The sequence below is a fragment of the Mobula birostris genome, chromosome 4, assembly GCF_030028105.1.
Source record: "Mobula birostris isolate sMobBir1 chromosome 4, sMobBir1.hap1, whole genome shotgun sequence".
NCBI lineage: Eukaryota > Metazoa > Chordata > Chondrichthyes > Myliobatiformes > Myliobatidae > Mobula > Mobula birostris.
Genome location: NC_092373.1, coordinates 209,212,225 through 209,236,135, shown reverse-complemented (window position 1 = coordinate 209,236,135; position 23,911 = coordinate 209,212,225). Strand labels below are relative to the sequence as shown.

Sequence of the window (23,911 nt, the reverse complement as noted above, 5' to 3'; positions counted from 1 at the left end):
AGTGACAGGAGAATCTATCGACGTGAATAGGACACCCGAATAGTATGTTTCCTCCTCGGTGCCAGAGTCAGGGCTGTCTGGGATAGTGTCTGCAGCATTTTAGAGAGGGAGGGAAAACAGCCAGATACCCTAGTATATTTTAGGACCAATTACATAGGAAGTAAAAGCAAAGAGGTCCTGAAAATAGAATTTGGAGAACTTGGTAGAAAGCTCAGAGACAGTACCTCCAGGCTTGTAATTTCTAGATTGCTGCCTGTGCCACGTACTGGTGAGGGTAGAAACAGGATAATTTGGCAGATTAAGAGATGGCTGAGAAGCTGATACAGGGGGCAGGGCTTCAGGTTTTTGGATCATTGGGATCTCTTCTGGTGGAAGTATGACCTGTTTAAAAGGGATGGGTTGCACTTGGACTAGAGGGAGGAGAATATTCTCACAGCGAGGTTTGATAGAGCTGTTGGGGAGGGTTTAAACTAATTTGGTGGTGGGGGTGGTGGGAACGAGTGGTAAATATGTAATGATAGCGTGCTGTCAGACTGTCAGATAGGGCAGACAGATGCAAGGACGAAATTGCAGCCAGCAGGGTGAGTATCAGTGCATTAGGGATGCAGAATAAAAAGGGTCGCCGATACAGTACACAAAGTGTTATATCTCAATGCATGGAGTCTGAGAGATAAGGTGGATGATCTTGTTGCTCGATTACAGATTGTCAGGTATGATGTTGTGGCCATCACTGAATCATGGCTGAAGGATGGTTATAGTTGGGAGCTGAATGTCCAAGGTTACACATTGTATCGGAGGGATAGGAAGGTAGGCAGACGGGGTGGTGTGGGTCTACTGGTAAATTAGTAGAAAGGTGTGACATAGGATTGGAAGATGCTGAATTATTGTGGGTTGAGTTAAGGAACTGCAAATGTAAAAACGGCACTGACGGTAGTCATATACAGGCATCCCAGCAGTAGCTGGATGTGAACCACACATGTTCTTTGGTGGGGTCCTGTTCCAGGGGTAAGTAAGAGGAGGTTTCAGAGAGCTGACGTTTGGCCTCAGTGAGGTAGATGTCTGTCCGCCAGACTACTGCGGCAGCACCTTTGTCAGCGGGTTGATGGTGAGGTTGAGATTAGTGAGGAGAGAGTGGAGGGTAGTGCGTTTAGAGGGAGTGAGGTTGGAACAGGAGAGAGCAGTGGTGAAGTGGAGACGGTTGTGCCGCTGATTGGCTGTGAGTGTGTCTGAGGACGGACTGCGGCCGGGAGCTGGGGATGTCCGTCACAGTTTGTTCTCAGAATCAAAGGAAGTTCCCCGAAGCTCAAGGTTCAAAGTGAATCTTATTATCAGAGTATAGGTAAGTCACCACATAGAACCCCGAGAAGCATTTACCTGCGGACAGACGGAGAAAATCTGCAGAATAGTAACTGTAACAGGATCAGTGAAAGATCAGCCAGCGTGCAGAAGACAACAAACTGTGAAAATGCAAATATAAATAAATAACAATAAATAATGAGGGCATGAAATAACCGCAGCGGCTGGCGACGGATCTCTGGAGCTTTCACCGCTCCCCTATGCAATCCACAGGCTGAAAGCCAAGGGAGAACAAGGCGCAAAGGTAAACTCGTGCTTTAGAAAATAAGAAACAGTAGGAGGTATGGCTATTCGGCCCCTTGCACCTGTTCTGTTCTTCAGAATCTCGATCTGGCCCATCGAATCTGCTCCGCCGTTATCATGGCTGTTCCTTTCTTCCTCCTCCTCAACACCAGTTCCCGGCCTTCTCTCCGTATCTTTTGGTGTCATGTCCGATCAATAACTTATCAATCTCTGCCTTAATGACACCAAACGACCTAGCCTCTACAGCTGCATGTGGCTACGAATTACACAAATTCATAACGCTTTGTCTGAAGACATTTCTCCGCATCTCAGTTTTGAAAGAGTGCCCTTCTATCCTGAGGCTCTGTCCTCTTGTCCTAGACTCTTACACCATGAGAAGCATCCTTTCCACATCTACTCTGTCTACCTGTTAACATCCAAAAAGTTTCAATCAGATTCCCCTCACCACTTTGAATTTAACCGGGTACAGACCCAGTGAACCTCAATTGACCCCTCTCCATGTCTGACCTTTGACCTCAACACCGCTTTCCTGCAATGTCCCCATCAGCGCTGAGACTCAAAAAATATCTCAATAAATTTGGAAACCTTGTTGACAAAATTCCAAATATTCACTGCGCTGGTGAGGAAATTTCTCCTCATCTCAGTCCCGCTGAGGTGAACGGTGATATTAAGTCTGTGAACCATGGTTCCACAGCCTAGCCAGGGGAAACATCATTCCCGTCCCAACTCTGTCAATATCCTATGAGATTGTGCCTGTCTCTTTTACTTCTCTAATTCTGAGACAGACCCAAAGCGATCTGTCTCAGTCAAACCACCTCTGATTTCACTCATTTTGATACGATGTTTGGTTCAGGGAGCATCTCGACGGACGGCAAGTGAGTGCAGTTATCCTCTGTTTTTCCCGAGCCTGATCGTTGAGGTGTAGTAATTGTTTCCTGAACCTGGTGGTGCGTGACCTGAGGCTCTTGCAGCTTCTACCTGATTGCAGCAGCGAGAAAAGAGACTGGTCTGGGTGGTGAGCATCTCTGATGATGGACGACAGTTTCATGCAGATGTGCTCAGTGGCTGGTTGGGCTCCACCTGTGATGTACTGGGCCGAATCCACTATGTTGCGTAGGTTCATCAGGAGTGAGATGAACTACTTTGATCATCGTGCCAAACCTTACCTGGCTGGCGGCGAGAGGGGCTCTCCCAGTCTGATCCTTGCTGCATGCCCGAAGATCACTCCCACACGGCGCTGTCCCGAGGTTACTGCACTGCAGACGAGACGGTCACTCGCCTCTTTGCGGACTGTGGGCTGGCGAAGACACGTGGAGAAAGATGCAAGAGCCCGTGCCACAGCAGCTGCGTGACAGAAGGTTCACTGATCTTCGGGTAAGGACATTGCACACTTTATCTTTGTGAATATTTCATAGCGAATAATGCTTATTTTGTTTTTTTTTAAATGTCAGCTTCTGGGCTCTGTCCAGAGTTATGGAAACTGGCCTTCCGTTTGAGCTCGGGCAGAGATGGATAAAGTAAGAAAGTTTCTCAGGAGTTCGCCGAACAACATGATGTTTTCCACCCTGTGACATGGAATGTGCAGTCCTGTGTTTTTCCCTGTAGCCACGGGTCGGTCATCACCACTGCATCTGTCTCCTCAGATTACAATATTCTCTCCACATCCCACTTTCATGGCATGAACTAACTTAACAGTTGTTTTAAATGGTTACTTAACCCCGGTTTTACACCCAGGTCTGACTCTCTTTACACCTCGAGAATTTTTTTTTAATAAAATGAGCGACTGGAGGAACTCAACGGGTCAGGCAGCATCTGCGGAGGGAAATAGACATTCGGCATTTCGGATTGAGACAAGCCAGATGAAAGATCTCAACCCGAGAAGTCGATTGTACATTTCTCCCCAAAGATGTTGCCTGACCCGCTCAGTCCCTCCAGCATCACGTTTCTTACTCGAGATTCTAGCGTCAGCAGTCCTTGTGCCTCCCTTTCGGTCCTGCCTGAGACTGAACCAGAATCTTCCCTCCGGCTTCATTTCCGTTCTGCATCTTCTTTAGCCCATCACGCCTACTGGGACACAGGCCTCCATCAGCAGCTCTGACCAGGACGAAGGTTATCGGCCCTGTGTCTTCTCCTTTCACCTCAGGACTCCAATCGTCTTCCAGGGGAAGTCCTTCCGATCCCAGGGATGAGCCCTTTGGGGGTTCACTTGACACTTCTGTCGCACTGCCATTTTACCGGGATGAGATTGCAAGACACATGCCCAACGCCGCCCCTTTCGCAGCCGCGCTTAGGCAGTCCATGGCTGAATTTTCATTTATGATCAGACCTGTTTAAGGTGTTGCTGAACTCACCCTGATATGGAAATTACCACGACTGTATTATTTGCAAGTGAACACATCCAGCTGCATAATGTACATTCCCCGAGTCTGCAGCGCGTGTAGTGGACACTCGCGGTACTGCAGGGGATCCGCAGTTCCCCGAAAGTGAAAGCATTCTGAAGCGGGAAGTGCTGGGAGTTAACATGGCTTCGAAAGGACCGGCCGAGAGTTGGACCGAGGAGGCAATTTGTTCCATCTGCCTGGATTTCTTCACCGATCCGGTTATCCTGGAGTGTGGGCACAACTTCTGTCGCTCTTGTATCACACGGTGTTGGGAAAGGGAGGAGGGAAACTCCTGCCCGGAATGCAGAGAGGTGTTTGCTGACCCCACCCTCAGGGTCAATCGGGCCTTAGTAAATCTGGCGAAAAATCTCGAAATCTAAACCTGAATACGAAAAGGAAGGAAAGTAAACTTCACTGCGAGGAACATGAGGAAGAACTGAAGCTGGTTTGTGAAACGGACAAGACACTGATCTGTGTGATCTGTAGAGATACGGAGGAACACAGAGAGCACCGCTTCAAGCCGATTAAAGAAGCTGTTAAAATCTACAAGGTAAAACTAACCCGAATTTGATCCTCACCCCATCCTCCATTCTTCTGCTTAGAACCACAGGAGATTCACACCTAACACATCATTCCCTGTAACTTCCGCCATCTCCAACGGGAGTCCACCACCAAACACATCTTTCCCTCCAACGGCATAGCCCCACCACTCCCCACAAGTCTCCGAGTTCTGTAAGGATCACTCTCTACGAACTGTAACTCCTTTATCTAGTCGCTCCTCTCCACTGATTTCTATCCTGTCGCTGATACCTGCCAGCGGGACAAGTGCTACACCTGACTCATGCAACCACCTCACTCGCCGCCATTCAAGGCTGCAAGTAGCCCCAATTCCTCCCATTTCTTCTACGGTCAAATATCCTCTCGTCTCAGATTCCTTCTTCTCCAGCCCTTTACCTCTCCCACCTGTCCCCTCTCAGCCTCTTAGTTCATCACCCTCTCCCACGTTCCCCTCACGTTGTCTCACCCGTCATCAGCCAGCTGGGTCCCATCCCCAACATTGTAGTTCTGGATTAAGCCCCATTCCTTCGCAGTCCTAATGAAGGGTCTCATCCCGGAACGTCGACTGTTTATTTCCCTTGAATAGATGCTGCCTGGCTCACTGAGTTTCTCCGGCGTTTTGTGCACGATAATCGGGTTTGATCGCTTGCCTATTTTGATCCACCGTGTTTTTATTTCTTTCTGCTTCTCTCTGTGACTTCCAGGATCAGCTGAAATCTTCCTTCGACTCACTCACAAAAAAGAAATCAGACTTCCAGGAAAGGGAGCAGCAACAGAAAGAGAAGATTTCCGGAGTTCGGGTGAGGCTTCCTGAGCGGAATTTCTGATATTACTGTAGAGTTTTGCTCCCTTTAATGCGGAATAGCCGAGTATCGCAGATCCAGTGACCTGGGTCCAATGCTGACCTCTAGTGCTGTCTTTGTGGAGTTTGCGTGCACTCCCTGAGACCACGACAGGTTCAGACACATCCCAAGGATATGCTGGATGAATGGTTATTTACAAGTAATCCTGTGAAGTTGAGGGAGGGTGTATGTGAATCAGGTGGGAATTGATGGGTCAATGGTCGAGAATAAGTTTCAGGAAAATGTGAGGAAATGAGGTTGACGGGAATGCTCTGAGAACTAGTATAGACTCTAATCGATCGAATGGTCACAGTAATGACATCAGGAACACAACACAGCAATACAGTAAACTGAACTTCACCTTTAATTCGACAGGAACAGTTACACAGCGTTCAGTCCCACATCACATCCCAGTTTGCAGAACTGCGCCAGATTATCACTGAGAAAGAGCAGAGTTTACTCAGGGAACTCAGGGAAGAAGAGGAGAGGATACTAAATCCAATGGGGAAAAATCTTCGGGAGATTCAAGCGAACATACGGTTTATTGAGGAGGAAATCTCAGAGTTAGAGGAACAGATGGATCAGAAAGACAGTGTGATATTTTTGAAGGTGAGCGATTATATTTCAATTTGTTTCTGACAAAGGGCACTAAATGAACAGTGGTATATTTGAAATAAACACAGAACAGCGGCCAATTCTAACAAATCAATTGCCACTGCTGGCGCCCTCGCACAGATTGTTATATTTGCATGACGCGACCTCCAATCACTCCAATAATGATGTTTAAAAATGTCAAAGATGTGTATTCGGTTCTTCATTCGATCTTCAAACGATGAAACTTCAGCGTAATTAATCGTAAATTAAGCAGCAATGAAGCGATTAACAAAGGATATGATATCCGTCTGTCGTCAGCACAAAACTGCCCAAAGCAAAGCACAAATACGTTAGATATTTCCTTCCCTTTTACCATGCCCCACTCACGTGACTAATTACCGCCATAAACAGGCAACGCAGAATACAATGCAGATAAAATCAGATGCGTTGCGCCTACACACAGCATTTACAAAATGTTTCTCACCAGACAATTGATGCAACTATTCAGGTTTGCTGTTGTACCAAAACTGGACTTCCACAACTCTGTACATTCCAGGAGAGAATTCAATCTTCTCTGCAATGATGTACTCTGATTATAACAAAGAGCTGCTGATTGTGGCCTTAGTTACCACAGGAAAGATCCTCTAAAACTCCCATTAACAGCCAGTTCCATTCACAGGCTGTGAGTGTGTCTGGTGCGGTGGGTGTGAGGGTCTCTGTGTCAATCAGTCAGAACAAAGAATGTGACGTCACACATCAGATTTATCCTCCATTTCCGGTTTCCGTCAGATTAGGGAAACTTTCACTGTTCACTTTACACATTCGGTTAAATTTTACACGGGATTATATCCCATTCTCCATCATAAATAGTCCATTTGGTTCATTTTCTCCTCTCAATTTTGTTGCCTCACAATCCACCTCCCACCTGCTCACCACAGCCAGAAACAGTGCCCCAAACTCCATGGTCCCTCATGTTTTTATCCAGTTTCCCCATTACATTCAATCCTTGCTATCCCGCTTCAACCACTCCTGTGGTAGTGAGTTCCACATCTTCTTCACTAAATTTCTTTTGGAAGTTTTTATTAAAATCCATCTGTAATTTCATCTCCCCACAGTTCTTCCTGATAAATAGAGGTACTTTCTCCACCTGAACAAAACCAAATCCTTCACTGATTTTACAATCCTCCATCTTATCACCCTGACGTCATATCCAGATGAAAATGCACAACCTGTCCTGACTTTTCTGTAAGTTTCATGCTCTCAGTGATGGTATAACTTCCAGAAATATTCTTTGTAATTTACCCCGTGGTTCTGTATTGTCCCTCTGTGTGACTCACTGCGGGAGTGGGAATTTTCAACAACTTGTAATGATTTGGATGAAATCCAGGATGTGAACAGTAAGTCCAAGTCCAATCAGGTTTGTGTTTTATTTATTTTAGGAGAAAAGTCGTCGGAACATAAGGTAGGACACGCTCTTTACTAAAACTCTGTCTGGATTTGTAAAATATTTCAGAATCGCAGTTTATAACCAGCAGTTTAATACTTACAGGATTATTGACGATGTCCAGGAATTGTCAGTGACAGACGAAGCCCTACGGGTTGAAAAATTCTATCACCACTATTTTTTGAACAAAGTGCTGAGAGGAACACTTGATGTCATTAATCGAGGTAAAACTTACAAAAATTCATTTCTCCATGTTCATGAAACACAATTAAGTTCCGATTTGAAGCAAAGATTGGCTATAATAATGGCTGAAGGGGAACTGAATTTTATTCTACATCAACCCCACCGACTGGGAGGCATGACTGTCACATGGTCAGCTGGAGATGTCATACCCCTGAACACACCAGCACAGGGTCACAATACAAGCAATACACGGGAGAGTTAGTGAACCACCGTGTCCTGATCCCAGGCACATTGCACTAAGACGCCAAGGCATGACTTTGAACCTTATCGCAGGAGCTGGGAAATGAATACTGATTTCATGATATTGTAGGGAACAAAAGCAGTTATCAATGTGGTGAGTAGGGTTGTCAGAAAATTGCACCAGTCCTTCGTGCGCTGTGAGTGCAGACTCGGACTGACGCAGGTCTCCCCCACCACCACCCCCGCCCCCCCCCGACTGAACCCGCAACTGTCACTATTATTAGAGGGAGAAGAGGGAACGCTAGTGATAGCGGACTCAGTCGTCACGGGAACAGACAGGAGATTCTGTGGACGTGAACGGAACACCCGAATGGTATGTGCCTCCTAGGTGCCAGGGTCAAGGACGTCTCGGATTATGTCCGCAGCATTTCAGAGAGGGAGGAGAAACTGCTGGATATCTTGGTCCATATTGGAAGTAAAAGCAAATTGGTCCTGAAAATAGAATTTAGAGAGCTTGGTAGAAAGCTGAGAAGCAGTACCACCAGGGTTGTAATTTCTGGATTGCTACCTGTGCCACGTGCTGGTGAGGGTAGAAACAGGATGATTTGGCAGATAAATGTGTGGCTGAGAAACTGGTGCAGGGGGCAGGGCTTCAGGTTCTTGGATCACTGGGATCTCTTCTGGGGGAGGTATGACCTGTTCAAAAGTGACGGGCTGCACCTGAACCTGAGGGGGAACAATATTCTCGCAGCGAAGTTCGATAAAGCTGATGGGGAGGGTTTCAACTAATTTGGCAGGGGGATGGGAACTAGAGTGAAGGAACTGTAGATCGGACTGATGGTAAAAAAAAAACAGATAGCGTGCAGACGGTCAGATAGGGCAGACAGATGTGAAGACACCATTGAATCCAGCAGGGTGAGAACCAATGCAGAACGGATGCAGAATCAAAGAAAGGGTAGCCAATACAGTACAAAAGTGTTACAATTCAATGAACGGAGTATAAAAAATAAGGTGCATGAGCTTGTTACTCGATTACAGATTGTTGGGTATGATGTTGTGGGCATCACTGAATCGTGGCTGAAGGATGGTTGTAGTTGGAATGTCCCAGGTTACACATTGTATCGGAGGGATAGGAAGGTAGGCAGAGGGGGTGGCGGGGCTCTGCTGAAGCAAGCTGTGACACAGGACTGGAAGATGTTGAATCCTTGTGGGTTGAGTTAAGAAACTGCAAAGGTAAAATACAGTCATATACAGGCCTCCCAATAGTAGCTGGGATGTGGATCACAGATTACAACTGGAAGTAGAAAAGGTCGATCGAAAGGATAATAGTACGACAGTCATGGGAAATATTAAAATGCAGGTTAACTGGGAAAATTAGTTTGGTAATTGATCTCAAGAGAGTGAATTTGTTGAATGCTACATGATGGTTTCTTAGAACAGTTTGTTGCTGAGCCTACTAGGGGAACAGCTCTATTAGGTTGGGTGTTATGTATTGAACCAGAGATGATGAGAAAACTTAAATTAAAAGAACCCTCAGGAGGCAGCGCTCACAACATGATTGATTTCAACTTGAAATTTGATAAGAAGAAAGTCTGACGTTGCAGTATTTCAGTGAAGTAAAGGAAATTACAGTGATATGAGAGAGAAGTTGGCCAAAGAGATGCTGGCAGGGATGACAGCAGAGCAGAAATGGTGTGAATTTATGGGAAAATGAGGAAGGTGAAGGATAGATGAATTCCATTAATAAATAAATATTCAAATGGCAAAATAGTAGAACTGCGGCTGACAAGGGAAGACAAGATAATGTAAATGCAATAGTACAACAAAACAAAAATTAGTAAGAAGACAGAGGACTGGGAAGCTTTTAAATACTATAGAATAGACCATAAGACTATAAGATATAGGAGCAGAAGTAGGCAATTCGGCCCATCGAGTCTGCATCGTCATTCAGTCATGGACGGATCCAATTCTTCCAGTCATCCCCACTCCCCTGCCTTCTCTCAATGCCCTTTAATTCCCTGGCTAATCAAGATACTATCTATTTCTGCCTTAAATACACCCAATAACTTGGCCTCCGCAGCCACTCATGGCAACAAATTCCATAGATTTACCACCCTCTGACTAAAGTAATTTCTCCGCGTTTCAGTTCTAAATGGATGTCATTCAATCCTGAAGTTGTGCCCTCCTGTCCTAGAATAGATGGCTTTGTTGCCAGGTTTGCAGATGATACAAAGATTGGTGGAGGGGCAGGTAGTGCTGAGAAACAGGTAGGCTGGAAAAGGACTTCGATGAGGAGAATGGACAAGAAAGTGGCAAATGATATACAATGCTGGAAAATTCATGGTCATGCACTTTGGTAGCAGAAGCAATGTGCAGATTACTTTAAATGGGGGGAAATCCAAAAAGCTGAGATGAAAATGGACTGCAGGAGTGCTTCTGCAGAACACCCTAAAGGTTTACTTGCAGGTGGAATCAGTGGTGAGGAAGCCAAATGCAATGTTAGCATTCAGCTCAAGGGGTTTAGAATAGCATTCAAATCAACAGCAGAGTTCTGATGCTGAGGCTTTATAAGGCACTGGTGAGGCCTCACCTTGAATATTGTGAACAGATTTGGGTTCCTCATCTAAGAAAAGATGTGTTGGCATTGCAGAGGGTTCAGTTCACAGGGATGATTTTGGGAATGAAAGGGTTATCATACGAGAAACGTTTGATATCTCTGTGTCTGTACTCGCTGGAATTTAGAAAGATGAGGGCGGATCTCATTGAATCCTTTCGAATATTGAAAGTCTTCGACAGAGTAGATGTGGAAAGGTTGTTTCCCATGGTGGAAGAGTCTAGGACAAGAGGGCACAGCCTCAGCATAGAGGGGCGTCCATTTAAAACAGAGATGCGGAGAAATTTCTTGAGCCAGAGGTTGGTGAATGTGTGGAAATTGTTACCACAGGCAGCTGTGGAAGCTGTCGTTGGGTGTATTTAAGTCAGAGCATGATAGGTTCTAGTTTGAACGGCATCAAAGGTTACAGGGATAGGGCCGGGGAGTGGGGCTGAGGAGAGAAATAAAGCATCAGCCATGATTGAATGGTGAAGCAGACTCGATGGGCCAAATGACCTTATTCTGCTTCTATGACTTATTATGGTTATCAGAGCACTACATTAAAGCATTGTGAGCATAAGCCCGGACAACACAACCGTTAACAAGCATCGACATTGTTCAAGATTACATCTCGGGAGAAGCACGCACAGCATAACCGACCTGGCAAAGCTCCTCACACACATATTCCTGAAGGATTGGCAGGATGTGTTCAGAGCCTCAGCAACGTACGTTGTTATTCCCCTCAGTAACCTGGAAACCATTGTCTTCAGACGCAGTCATTTATTTAATTATACAACTCAATCACGTGTCACACATTGTCAACACACACACCAGACGGGTGACACACTGTAATACTTCAATGTGCACACACACCCACTGATACCTAGCACAATCAACACACACACACACACACACACACACACACACACACACACACTCACACTGTAACACATACCCAAACATACTATCAGAGTGTGAAACACGTTTATTGAAGCTTCCTGTCCAGTGCAATCACATCCTTCCCAGAGTCGGAGCAGCGGCAATGCACACAATACCCCAAGTGTGAATTCAAACTCCTTGCTTAAATTCATGCGGATAGTATCAAATAGGTTAAAGAATACAGGACTGAAGGTGGTAGACTGGAATGCACCAGTATAGGGAGTAAGGTAGATGATATTCTAGCACAGGTAGAGATAGGCAGTTACAACGTCGTTGACATCACTGAGTCATAGAAACATAGAAACATAGAAAATAGGTGCAGGAGTAGGCCATTCGGTCCTTCGAGCCTGCACCGCCATTTATTATGATCATGGATGATCATCCAACTCGGAGCCACGCCCCAGCCGTCCCTCCATACCCCCTGATCCCCGTAGCCACAAGGGCCATATCTAACTCCCTCTTAAATATAGCCAATGAACTGGCCTCAATTGTTTCCTGTGGCAGAGAATTCCACAGATTCACCACTCTCTGTGTGAAGAAGTTTTTCCTAATCTCGATCCTAAAAGGCTTCCCCTTTATCCTCAATCTGTGACCCCTTGTTCTGGACTTGCCCAACATCAGGAACAATCTTCCTGCACCTAGCCTGTCCAATCCCTTTAGGATTTTATACGTTTCAATCAGATCACCCCTCAATCTTCTAAATTCCAACGAGTACAAGCCCAGTTCATCCAGTCTTTCTTCATATGAAAGTCCTGCCATCCCAGGAATCAATCTGGTGAACCTTCTTTGTACTCCCTCTATGGCAAGGATGTCTTTCCTCAGATTAGGGGACCAAAACTGCACACAATACTCCAGGTGTGGTCTCACCAAGGCCTTGTACAACTGCAGTAGTACCTCCCTGCTCCTGTACTCGAATCCTCTCGCTATAAATGCCAGCATACTATTCGCCTTTTTCACCGCCTGCTGTACCTGCATGCCCACTTTTAATGACTGGTGTATAATGACACCCAGGTCTCGTTGCACCTCCCCTTTTCCTAATCGGCCACCATTCAGATAATAATCTGTTTTCCTATTTTTGCCACCAAAGTGGATAACTTCACATTTATCCACATTAAATTGCATCTGCCATGAATATGCCCACTCACCCAACCTATCCAAGTCACTCTGCATCCTCTTAGCATCCTCCTCACAGCTAACACTGCCACCCAGCTTCGTGTCATCCGCAAACTTGGAGATGCTGCATTTAATTCCCTCATCCAAGTCATTAATATATATTGTAAACAACTGGAGTCCCAGCACTGAGCCTTGTGTTACCCCACTAGTCACCGCCTGCCATTCTGAAAAGGTCCCGTTTATTCCCACTCTTTGCTTCTTGTCTGCTAACCAATTCTCCATCCACATCAATACCTTACCCCCAATACCATGTGCTTTAAGTTTGCACACTAATCTCCTGTGTGGGACCTTGTCAAAAGCCTTTTGAAAATCCAAATATACCACATCCACTGGTTCTCCCCTATCCACTCTACTAGTTACATCCTCAAAAAATTCTATGAGATTCGTCAGACATGATTTTCCTTTCACAAATCCATGCTGACTTTGTCCGATAATTTCACCGCTTTCCAAATGTGCTGTTATCACATCTTTGATAACTGACTCCAGCAGTTTCCCCACCACCGATGTCAGGCTAACCGGTCTATAATTCCTCGGTTTCTCTCTCTCTCCTTTTTTAAAAAGTGGGGTTACATTAGCCACCCTCCAATCCTCTGGAACTAGTCCAGAATCTAACGAGTTTTGAAAAATTATCACTAATGCATCCACTATTTCTTGGGCTACTTCCTTAAGCTCTCTAGGATGCAGACCACTTGGCCCTGGGGATTTATCTGCCTTCAATCCCTTCAATTTACCTAACACCACTTCCCTACTAACATGTATTTCGCTCAGTTCCTCCATCTCACTAGACCCTCTGTCCCCTACTATTTCTGGAAGATTATTTATGTCCTCCTTAGTGAAGACAGAACCTAAGTAATTATTCAATTGGTCTGCCAGGTCCTTGCTCCCCATAATCAATTCACCTGTTTCTGTCTGTAGGGGACCTACATTTGTCTTTACCAGTCTTTTCCTTTTTATATATCTATAAAAGCTTTTACAGAACCTTTGTTTCTGAATTAACTATGTCACTCTCCATCTTAATGAAGAATTCCACCATATTATGGTCACTCTTACCCAAGGGGCCTCTCACGACAAGATTGCTAATTAACCCTTCCTCATTGCTCAAAACCCAGTCCAGAATAGCCTGCTCTCTAGTTGGTTCCTCGACATGTTGGTTCAAAAAACCATCCCGCATACATTCCAAGAAATCCTCTTCCTCAGCACCTTTACCAATTTGGTTCACCCAATCTACATGTAGATTGAAGTCACCCATTATAACTGCTGTTCCTTTATTGCACACATTTCTAATTTCCTGTTTAATACCATCTCCGACCTCACTACTACTGTTAGGTGGCCTGTACACAACTCCCACCAGCGTCTTCTGCCCCCCTTAGTATTACGCAGCTCTACCCACATCGATTCCACATCTTCCCGGCTTACGTCCTTCCTTTCTATTGCGTTAATCTCTTCTTTAACCAGCAACGCCACCCCACCTCCCCTTCCTTCATGTCTATCCCTCCTGAATATTGAATATCCCTGAACGTTGAGCTCCCATCCTTGGTCACCCTGGAGCCATGTCTCTGTGATCCCAACTATATCATAATCATTAATAACAATCTGCACTTTCAATTCATCCACCTTATTACGAATGCTCCTTGCATTGACACACAAAGCCTTCAGGCGCTCTTTTACAACTCTCTTAGCCCTTATGCAATTATGTTGAAAAGTGGCCCTTTTTAATGTTTGCCCTGGATTTGTCGGCCTGCCACTTTTACTTTTCTCCTTAGTACTTTTTGCTTCTACCCTCACTTTACACCCCTCTGTCTCTCTGCACTGGTTCCCATCCCCCTGTTGTGAACTAACCTCCTCACGCCTAGCCTCTTTAATTTGATTCCCACCCCCCAACCATTCTAGTTTAAAGTCACCTTAGTAACCCTCGCTAATCTCCCCGCCAGGATATTGGTCCCCCTAGGATTCAAGTGTAACCCGTCCTTTTTGTACAGGTCACGCCTGCGCCAAAAGAGGTCCCAATGATTCAAAAACTTGAATCCCTGCTCCCCGCTCCAATCCCTCAGCCACGTATTTATCCTCCACCTCATCGCATTCCTACTCTCACTGTCGCGTGGCACAGGCAGTAATCCCGAGATTACTACCTTTGTGGTCCTTTTTCCCAACTCCCTTCCTAGCTCACTATATTCTCCTTTCAGGACCTCATCCCTTTTCCTACCTATGTCATTGGTACCTATATGTTGCACGACCTCTGGCTCCTCACCCTCCCACTTCAGGATATCTTAGACACGATCAGAAATATCCCGGACCCTGGCACCAGGGAGGCAAACTACCATCCGGGTCTCTGGACTGCGTCCACAGAATCGCCTATCTGACCCCCTTACTATCGAGTCCCCTATCACAACTGCCCTCGATGCTTAACATTCAGGGTTACATCTTGTATTCAAAGGGCAGGCAGGTAGGCAGAGAGGCTGGGGAGGGACTGTTGGTAAAAATATTGAAACAAAATCACTAGGGAGAGGTGACATCGGATTAGAAGATGTCGAATCATTGTGGGTAGAGTTAGGAAATTGCAAGGGCAAAAAGACTCTGATGGGAGCTAAATACAGGCCTCCAAAGAGTAGCCACGATAGAAATAGAACACAAACTACACCAGGAGATAGAAAAACCAAGCAAGGTGACGATTGGAATGGGGCGTTTCAACATGCAGGTAGATTGGGAAAATCATGTTGGTGCTGCATTTCCAGGAGAGGGAATTTGTAGAGTGCCTCCAAAATGGCTTTTTAGTACAGATTGTGGTTGAGTCCAATGGGAGAAAGGCAATTCTGAAGTGGCATTTGTATAATGAACCAGATATGATTAAGGAGCTTAAGGTAAAAGAATATTTAGGAAGGAGTGATCATAAAATGATAGAATTCACCCTACAATTTGGGAGGGAGATGAAGTCAGATCCATAAGTATTAGCGTGGAGAAACGTTAGTTACAGAGGCATGAAGGAGGAGCTGACCAAGGTAGATTGGAAGGGGACACGAACAGGGATGATTGCAGAACGACAAAGACTGGATTTCCAGGGGCAATTCGGGTGGATAAACCTCAAAGATGAAAAAGTATTACACAGGGAGGCTGAGATAACAGTGTCTGACAAGGGAAGTCAAAGACAGCATAAAAGCAAAAGATGGGCCATACAATAGAGTAAAAAATAGCAGGATGTTGGAGTATCGAGAAGATTTTGATATTCAACAGAAGGCAATGTCAAAGCTATAAGGAGAGAAAATGAAAATGAGAGAAAGCTTGCCAACAGTACTCAAGTGGACACAAAAATATAATGAGTAAAAGAGAGGCGAGAGTGGATATTGAACCTTAGAAAATGACGCTGGAGAGGAGAAATGTGACAAAAGAAATGACACAGCTACTTATTTAATATTTTGTGTCATTCATCACAGTGAATGATACGAGCTGTCTGCCAGAAATGTGAGTGTGTCGGGGGTCAGAAATGAGTGTTGTTGCTATTGGTAAGGAGAAAGTGCGTGGGAAAGTTGAAGGTCTGAAGATACCTGGACCAGATGTACAACACCCTACTCTTCGGAAAGAGTTAGCTGAAGAGAATTTGGGGATATTAGTAATGATCTTTCAAGAATCACTAACAACTTGGTCATTCAAGAAGGCTGGAATTTGCAAAGGTCACTTCACACTTTAATAAGGCAGAGCAGCTGGGGAAAGAAAATAACAGGCGAGTTAGTCTGGATGTGGTGTGCTTGTGAAGATGTTGGAGTCCAGTATTAAGGACGAGCTTTTGGGTACATGGAGGCGCATGATGAAATAGTGCACAGACAGCGTGCCTCCCCTGAGGGGAAATCCTGCTTGACAAATCTGCTGTAATTCTTTGAGGAACAAAAAGCCAACATAGACAAAGAATGATTTGGATGACAGAGTTGTTGCCTCTGTGGACAAGCTTGCAGAGGATATGCCGATTGCTGAAGGGGCATGTAGTGCTGCAGAAGCTTGGAATCCGGGGAAGGACACAGACAGATTAGGAAATGGGCAAATAAGTGATAGATGGATTATGGGGTAGGAAGTCGTGCATGCACTTTGGTAGAAGGAATAAAGGCATAGACAGTTTTGTAAACATGGCGAAAAATCAGAAATCAGAGGTGCAAAGATACTTGGGTGTGCTTGTGTAGGATTCCCTAAAGGTTAACTTGCAGTTTGAGTCAGTGGTCAGAGAGAATTAGAATACAAGAGCAAGGATGTAATTCTAAGGCATTAGTCAGACCACACTTGGAGTATTGTGAGCAGTTTGGGGTATCTTATATTGGAAAAGATGTGCTGGCATTGGAGAGCGTCCAGGAGGTTCACAAGATTTATTCCGGAATGAAAGAGTTAACATATGAGGCGTGTTTGATGGTTCTGGGCCTGTACTCACTGGAGTTTAGAAGGATGGCTGATTTATTATCCCTCTCAACCCTATTCTCCCGCCTCCTCCTCATAACGTTTGACGTCCTGGATAATCAGAAGTTTACCTATCAACTCCTGCTTTAAAAATCAAACACGAGAAAATCTGCAGACGCTGGTAATCCAAGCAGCACATGTCCTGATGAAGGGTCTTGTCTGATCTCCCTGAAATTATCTGAAGAGAGCTGATTTTGGGAGAATGTTTCCTATAGTGGGTGAGTCTAGGACCAGATGGCATAGCCTCCGACTAGAGGGTGTCGATTTAGAACAGAGATGAGGAGGAATTCTTTTAGCCACAGGATAGTGAATCTGCCACAGGCATGTGTGGAGGCAACTAATTGAGTGTATTTAAAGCGGAGCAATACACACAAAATGTTGGAGGATGTCAGCAGGCCAGGGGCTGTGGGCGATAGATTTGTGGGAAAGGGGATAAAGGGGTCCTCATCTCCCATCTTTGTCCCCACAACCTACTGGTTACGTCTATACACTCAGTTCACCTACAGGCTTTCCACTACTCCCCAGCATAGGTCCAGTTCAATCTGCCGTTCATCTCTCCCCTACAGGTTCCCATTATCAACTCCTGTTTTGTACCGGACCTTCACAATCCCCTGCTTCGCATTCACACTTACACATGAGCGAAGGGCCTGTTCCTGTGCTGTACTGTTCTATGTTCTCTGTTCCATGTTTAGAAGAATGAGAGGAGATCTCAGGGAAACACAAATTTTTTCAGGGGTCTACAGGTAGGATGTTACCCCTCTCCGAGGAGTCGAGGGTCAGGGGTCACTGTCTCTCTGGAATTCTCGGCACCATGGCGGGGGGAGGTGAGGGTGTTTGAGGTTTCTTAGCCATTCAGTTCACAGAGCCATCACCGTACAGCATAGAAATGTGCCCTTCGACCCATCACCTCTGTGCTGAGCTATTTACCCATCTACATTCATCCCATTGACCGGCATTAGGTCAGTCTCCTTTTGTGCCTTGCTTATTGAAGTGTCTGTCCAAGTGTCTCTTACGCACAGTGGACTGGTGGCCTGTGACCTGCAGAGGTCGGTGCTCGGGCCGCTGTTGTTTGTCATTCACATTATTGATTTGGGTGATAATGTAGGTGAGTGACATTATTAGTAGGTTTGTGGGTGACACTAAAATTCATGGCATAGTGGACAGGGAAGAGGGTTATCTCTGTTTCACCGGGCCCTTGATCAACTGTAGAGATGGGTACAGGGAAAACGTTTTAAAATTCACCTTTGCAGGTACGTGGTTAAGAAAGGTGAAAAGAATAATGGGCAAATGGGACTAGCTCATTAAAGCAAATTGGTCGGCACGAACAAGTTGGGCCGATGGGCCTCTGTGACCTCCTGTTTAAATCCATTCACTCACCCCCTTCCCATCTTAATCCACCCCTTTCCCGCACTCGTTTCTGCTGTCTATCTCTCCTATCTATTTCTGTTCTTGAGATAGACTGTTCATCTCTCTCCACACATGCTGCCCGACCCGCTAGGTTCCTTCAGCACTTCGTGTCTGTTTGATGGGGGAATCTCTGCTCTCCGTCCAGCGGAAAACGCTTAAAGAGATATGACTCGTTCATCCACTTTTGTTAGGACAAACCACGGGAAAGGTTCGTGTCGGCCACCCGACCACGCCTGAGGACCAGCGGCCTTTCGACCGATCCCCAGGGCCGCGCTACCCGAGTCTCCCCCCAGTCCCCGGAGACTCTCTAATTATCTGCTTCTCCCCCCAGTCTCTGTCACCCTGGATGTGGAAACGGCGCATCCGTGTCTCGAGGTGTCTGACGATCGGAAGAGTGTGAGATGTACCCAGACCCGAAGGGATCTCCCTGACACCGGGAAGAGATTCACATTCTGGATTTGTGTGCTGGGAACGGAAGGATTCACATCGGGGAGACATTACTGGGAGGTGGAGGTGGCGGGGAATCGGCGCTGGTGTCTGGGAGTCGCCGCAGAGTCCGTGGACAGGAAGGGAGTGTTCAGACTGAGTCCAAACACCGGATTCTGGGTCATCGGGCGGGTTGACGACGTGTTACATTGGGATAATGACGTGTTCGGTGTTCGTACCACCTCTGGATCCCGTCTCCTTGCCGGTCGCAACCCCGGGAGGGTTGGAGTTTATCTCAGTTACGAGTCCGGGACAGTTACATTTTACGACGCGGAAACCAAATCCCATCTCCATACCTTCATTGGGAATAAATTCAAGGGGAAACTTTATCCTTTCTTCCGGACTTGGTGTAAAAACCAATGGCTGACAATCTGCTCCGGTTGCGCTCCGGGTCTGTAAACGGGTCGGGTTCCGGGACCGACGTCAGACGCAAAGTCCCTGTAAATATAAGTGTGCGGAGGGTGCAGCTAAATACGTGGCTAAGGAGATGGTGCAGGAGAGAGGGCTTCACGTTTCTGGACAGCTGGGCTTAGTTCCAGGAACGGTGTGATCTGTTCCGGCGGGACGGTTTGCACCTGAACTGGAGGGGATCTAAAATCCTTGCGGATAGATTTTCTAGTGTAGCTCCGGGGGGTTTAAACGAGATTTGCAGGGGGAGGGGAACCAGAGTGTTGGAGCAGATAGTGAGGTGCAGGAGGATAAAAGTTATGCGAGGACTGCATGAATACACAAAAATCAAAGGTTTGTACGTGATAGAAATGTTCCCAGGTGCATCTACTTCAATGCAAGGAGTATTGTAGATGAGATTAGGGCGTGGATTGACACGTGGAGTTATGATGTTGTAGCAATTAGTGAATCTTGGCTACAGGAGGGGCAGGACTGGCAGCTTAATATTCCAGGGTTTCGATGTTTCAGATGTGATCGAGGCAGAGGAATGAAAGGTGGGGCAGTAGCATTGCTTGTTAGGGAAAATATTACAGCAGTGCTCAGGCAGGACAGATTAGAGGGCTTGTCTACTGAGTCCTTATGAGTGGAGCTGAGAAACAGGAAAGGTATGGCCACATTAGTGGAATTGTATTACAGACCACCCAATAGTCAACGAGACTTGGAAGAGCAAATCTGCAGAGAAAGCAGGCAACTGCAGGAAACATAAAGTTGTGGTGGTAGGGGATTTTAATTTTCCATACATTGATTGGGACTCCCATACTGTTAGGGGTCTAGATGGTTTACAGTTTCTAAAATGTGTTCAGGAACGTTTTCTAAATCAGTATATAGAGGGACCAACTAGAGGGGATGCAATATTGGATCTCCTGTTAGGAAACGAATTAGGGCAAGTGACAGAAGTCTGTGTAGGGGAGCACTTTGGTTCCAGTGATCATAACACCATTAGTTTCAATTTGATCATGGACAAGAATAGATCTGGTCCAAGGGTTGAGGTTCTGAACTGGAAGAAGGCCAAATTTGAAGAAATGAGAAAGGATCTAAAAAGCGTGGATTGGGACAGGTTGTTCTCTGGCAAAGATATGATTGGTAGGTGGGAAGCCTTCAAAGGGGAAATTTTGAGAGTGCAGAGTTTGTATGTTCCTGTCAGGATTAAAGGCAAATTGAATAGGAACAAGGAACCTTGGTTCTCAAGGGATATTGCAACTCTGATAAAGAACAAGAGGGAGTTGTATGAAATGTATAGGAAACAGGGGGTAAATCAGGTGCTTGAGGAGTATAAGAAGTGCAAGAAAATACTTAAGAAAGAAATCAGGAGGGCTAAAAGAAGACATGAGGTTGCCTTGGCAGTCAAAGTGAAGGATAATCCAAAGAGCTTTTACAGGTATATTAAGAGCAAAAGGATTGTAAGGGATATTTTGGTCCTCTTGAAGATCAGAGTGGTCGGCTTTGTGCGGAACCAAAGGAAATGGGGGAGATCTTAAATAGGTTTTTTGCGTCTGTATTTACTAGGAAGCTGGCATGAAATCTATGGAATTGAGGGAATCAAGTAGTGAGACCATGGAAACTGTACAGATTGAAAAGGAGGAGGTTCTTGCTGTCTTGAGGAAAATTAAAGTGGATAAATCCCCGGGACCTGACAAGGTGTTCCCTCGGACCTTGAAGGAGACTAGTGTTGAAATTGCGGGGGCCCTGGCTGAAATATTTAAAATATCGCTGTCTACGGGTGAAGTGCCGGAGGATTGGAGAGTGGCTCATGTTGTTCCGTTGTTTAAAAAAGGATCAAAAAGTAATCCGGGAAATTATAGGCCGGTGAGTTTAACGTCAGTAGTAGGTAAGTTATTGGAGGGAGTACTAAGAGACAGAATCTACAAGCATTTGGATAGACAGGGGCTTATCAGGGAAAGTCAACATGGCTTTGTGCGTGGTAGGTCATGTTTGACCAATCTGTTGGAGTTTTTCGAGGAGGTTACCAGGAAAGTGGATGAAGGGAAGGCAGTGGATATTGTCTACATGGACTTCAGTAAGGCCTTTGACAAGGTCCCGCATGGGAGGTTAGTTAGGAAAATTCAGTCGCTAGGTATACATGGAGAGGTGGTAAATTGGATTAGACATTGGCTCGATGGAAGAAGCCAGAGAGTGGTGGTAGAGAATTGCTTCTCTGAGTGGAGGCCTGTGACTAGTGGAGTGCCACAGGGATCAGTGCTGGGTCAATTGTTATTTGTCATCTATATCAATGATCTGGATGATAATGTGGTAAATTGGATCAGCAAGTTTGCTGATGATACAAAGATTGGAGGTGTAGTAGACAGTGAGGAAGGTTTTCAGAGCCTGCAGAGGGACTTGGACCAGCTGGAAAAATGGGCTGAAAAATGGCAGATGGAGTTTAATACTGACAAGTGTGAGGTATTGCACGTTGGAAGGACAAACCAACGTAGAACATACAGGGTTAATGGTAAAGCACTGAGGAGTGCAGTGGAACAGAGGGATCTGGGAATACGGATACAAAATTCCCTAAAAGTGTCGTCACAGGTAGATAGGGTTGTAAAGAGAGCTTTTGGTACATTGGCCTTTATTAATCGAAGTATTCAGTATAAGAGCTGGAATGTTATGATGAGGTTGTATAAGGCATTGTGAGGCCGAATCTGGAGTATTGTGTTCAATAAGTTGAATAGGTTAGGACTTTATTCCCTGGAGCGTAGAAGAATGACGGGAGATTTGATAGATGTATATAAAATTATGATGGGTATAGATAGAATGAATGCAAGCAGGCTTTTTTCCACTGAGGCAAGGGGAGAAATAAACCAGAGGACATGGGTTAAGGGTGAGGGGGAAAAAGTTTAAAGGGAACATTAGGGGGGGCTTCTTCACACAGAGAGTGGTGGGAGTATGGAATGAGCTGTCAGACGAGGTGGTAAATGCGGGTTCTTTTTTAACATTTAAGAATAAATTGGACAGATACATGGATGGGAGGTGTATGGAGGGATATAGTCCGTGTGCAGGTCAGTGGGACTAGGCAGAAAATGGTTCGGCACAGCCAAGAAGGGCCAAAGGGCCTGTTTCTGTGCTGTAGTTTCTATGGTTTACTAGTCAGGGAAAATATCACAGCTGTGCGTGGATAGGACAGCCCAGACGGCCTGTCTACAGAGACCATATGGGTGCAGGTGAGGAACGGGAAAGGTGTGATCACACTAATAGGGTTGTATTATGGACCGCCCAATAGTCAGAGAGAATTGGAGGAGCAAATCTGTAGACAGATAGCAGACTGACTTAAAAAAAAACAGAAAGTTGTAATAGGAAGTAACTATCCACATATTGACTGGGACTCTCACACTGTGAAAGGGCTAGACGGCTTGCAGTTTGTCAACTGTGTTCAGAAGTTTTTTCTAAATCAATATATGGAGGTACGTACGAGAGAGGATGAAATACTTCATCTCCTATTAGGGAACCAGACAGGTCAGGTGACAAAAGTATGTGCAGGCGAACATTTTCGGTCCAGTGACCATAATGTCATTAGCTTCAAGTTAATTATGGATAAGGATAGGTCTGGTCCTCGAGCTGCGGTTCTAAATTGGAGAAGCGCCAATTTTGTGGAAATGAGAAAGGATCTAGGGCGAGTGGATTGGGATAAGATATTTTCTGGCAAGGATGTGTTAAGTAAGTGGAAGACCTTCAAAGGCGAAATTTTGAGAGTGCAGAATTTGCATGTTCCTGCCAGGATTAAAGGCAAAGTTAACAGCCATTGGGAACCTTGGTTTTCAAGGGATATTGGCGATCTGGTTAAGAAATAGAGAGCGGCGTATAGCAGGTATAGGCAACAAAGGACAAATGAGGTACTTGAAGAGTATAGAAAATGTAATAAAATACTAAAGAAGGAACTCAGAATGGCAAAAAGAAGACATGAGGTAGTTTTGGCAGATAATGTGAAGGTAAACCCGAAGGGTTTCTACAAGTATATTAAGAGTGAAAGGATAGTAAGGGACAAAATTGGTCCCCTAGAAGATCAGAGTAGTCGTCTACGTGTGGAGCCTCACAAGATGGGGAGATCTTCAACAGTTTTTTGAATCAGTATTTACTCAGGAAACTGGCATAGTGTATATAGAAGGAAGGGAAACAAGCAGTAGTGTCATGGAACATATAGAGACTAAAGAGGAGGAGGAGGAGGTGCTTGCTGCCTTAAAGCGAATAAAAGTAGATAAATCCCCCGGACCTGACATGATATTTCCTCTGACATTGAGAGAGACGAGTGTAGAAATTGCAGGGGCCCTGGCAGAAATATTTAAAATGTTCTTAGCCACGGGTGCGGTGCTGGAGGATTGGAGGGTAGCTCATGTTGTTCCTTTGTTTAAAAAAGGCTCCAAAAGTAAACCATGTAATTACAGGCTGGTGAGCCTGACATCAGTAGTAGGTAAATTATTGGAAGGAGTTCTCAGAGATCGGATATACAAGTATTTGGACAGCCAAGGGCTGACTAATGATAGTCAGAATGGCTTTGTGGTGGTAGATCATGTTTAACGAATCTTGTAGAGCTTTTCGAGAAAGTTACAAGAAAGTAGATGAAGGAAAGGCTGTGGATGTTGTCTACATGGATTTCAAT

General features: G+C 45.4%; 1 pseudogene; it reads left to right on the top strand.

Moving 5' to 3' along the window:
* Nucleotides 1-4,120: 4,120 nt before the first annotated feature.
* On the top strand, nucleotides 4,121-21,625 carry LOC140196925 (zinc-binding protein A33-like; annotated as a pseudogene).
* Nucleotides 21,626-23,911: the final 2,286 nt, after the last annotated feature.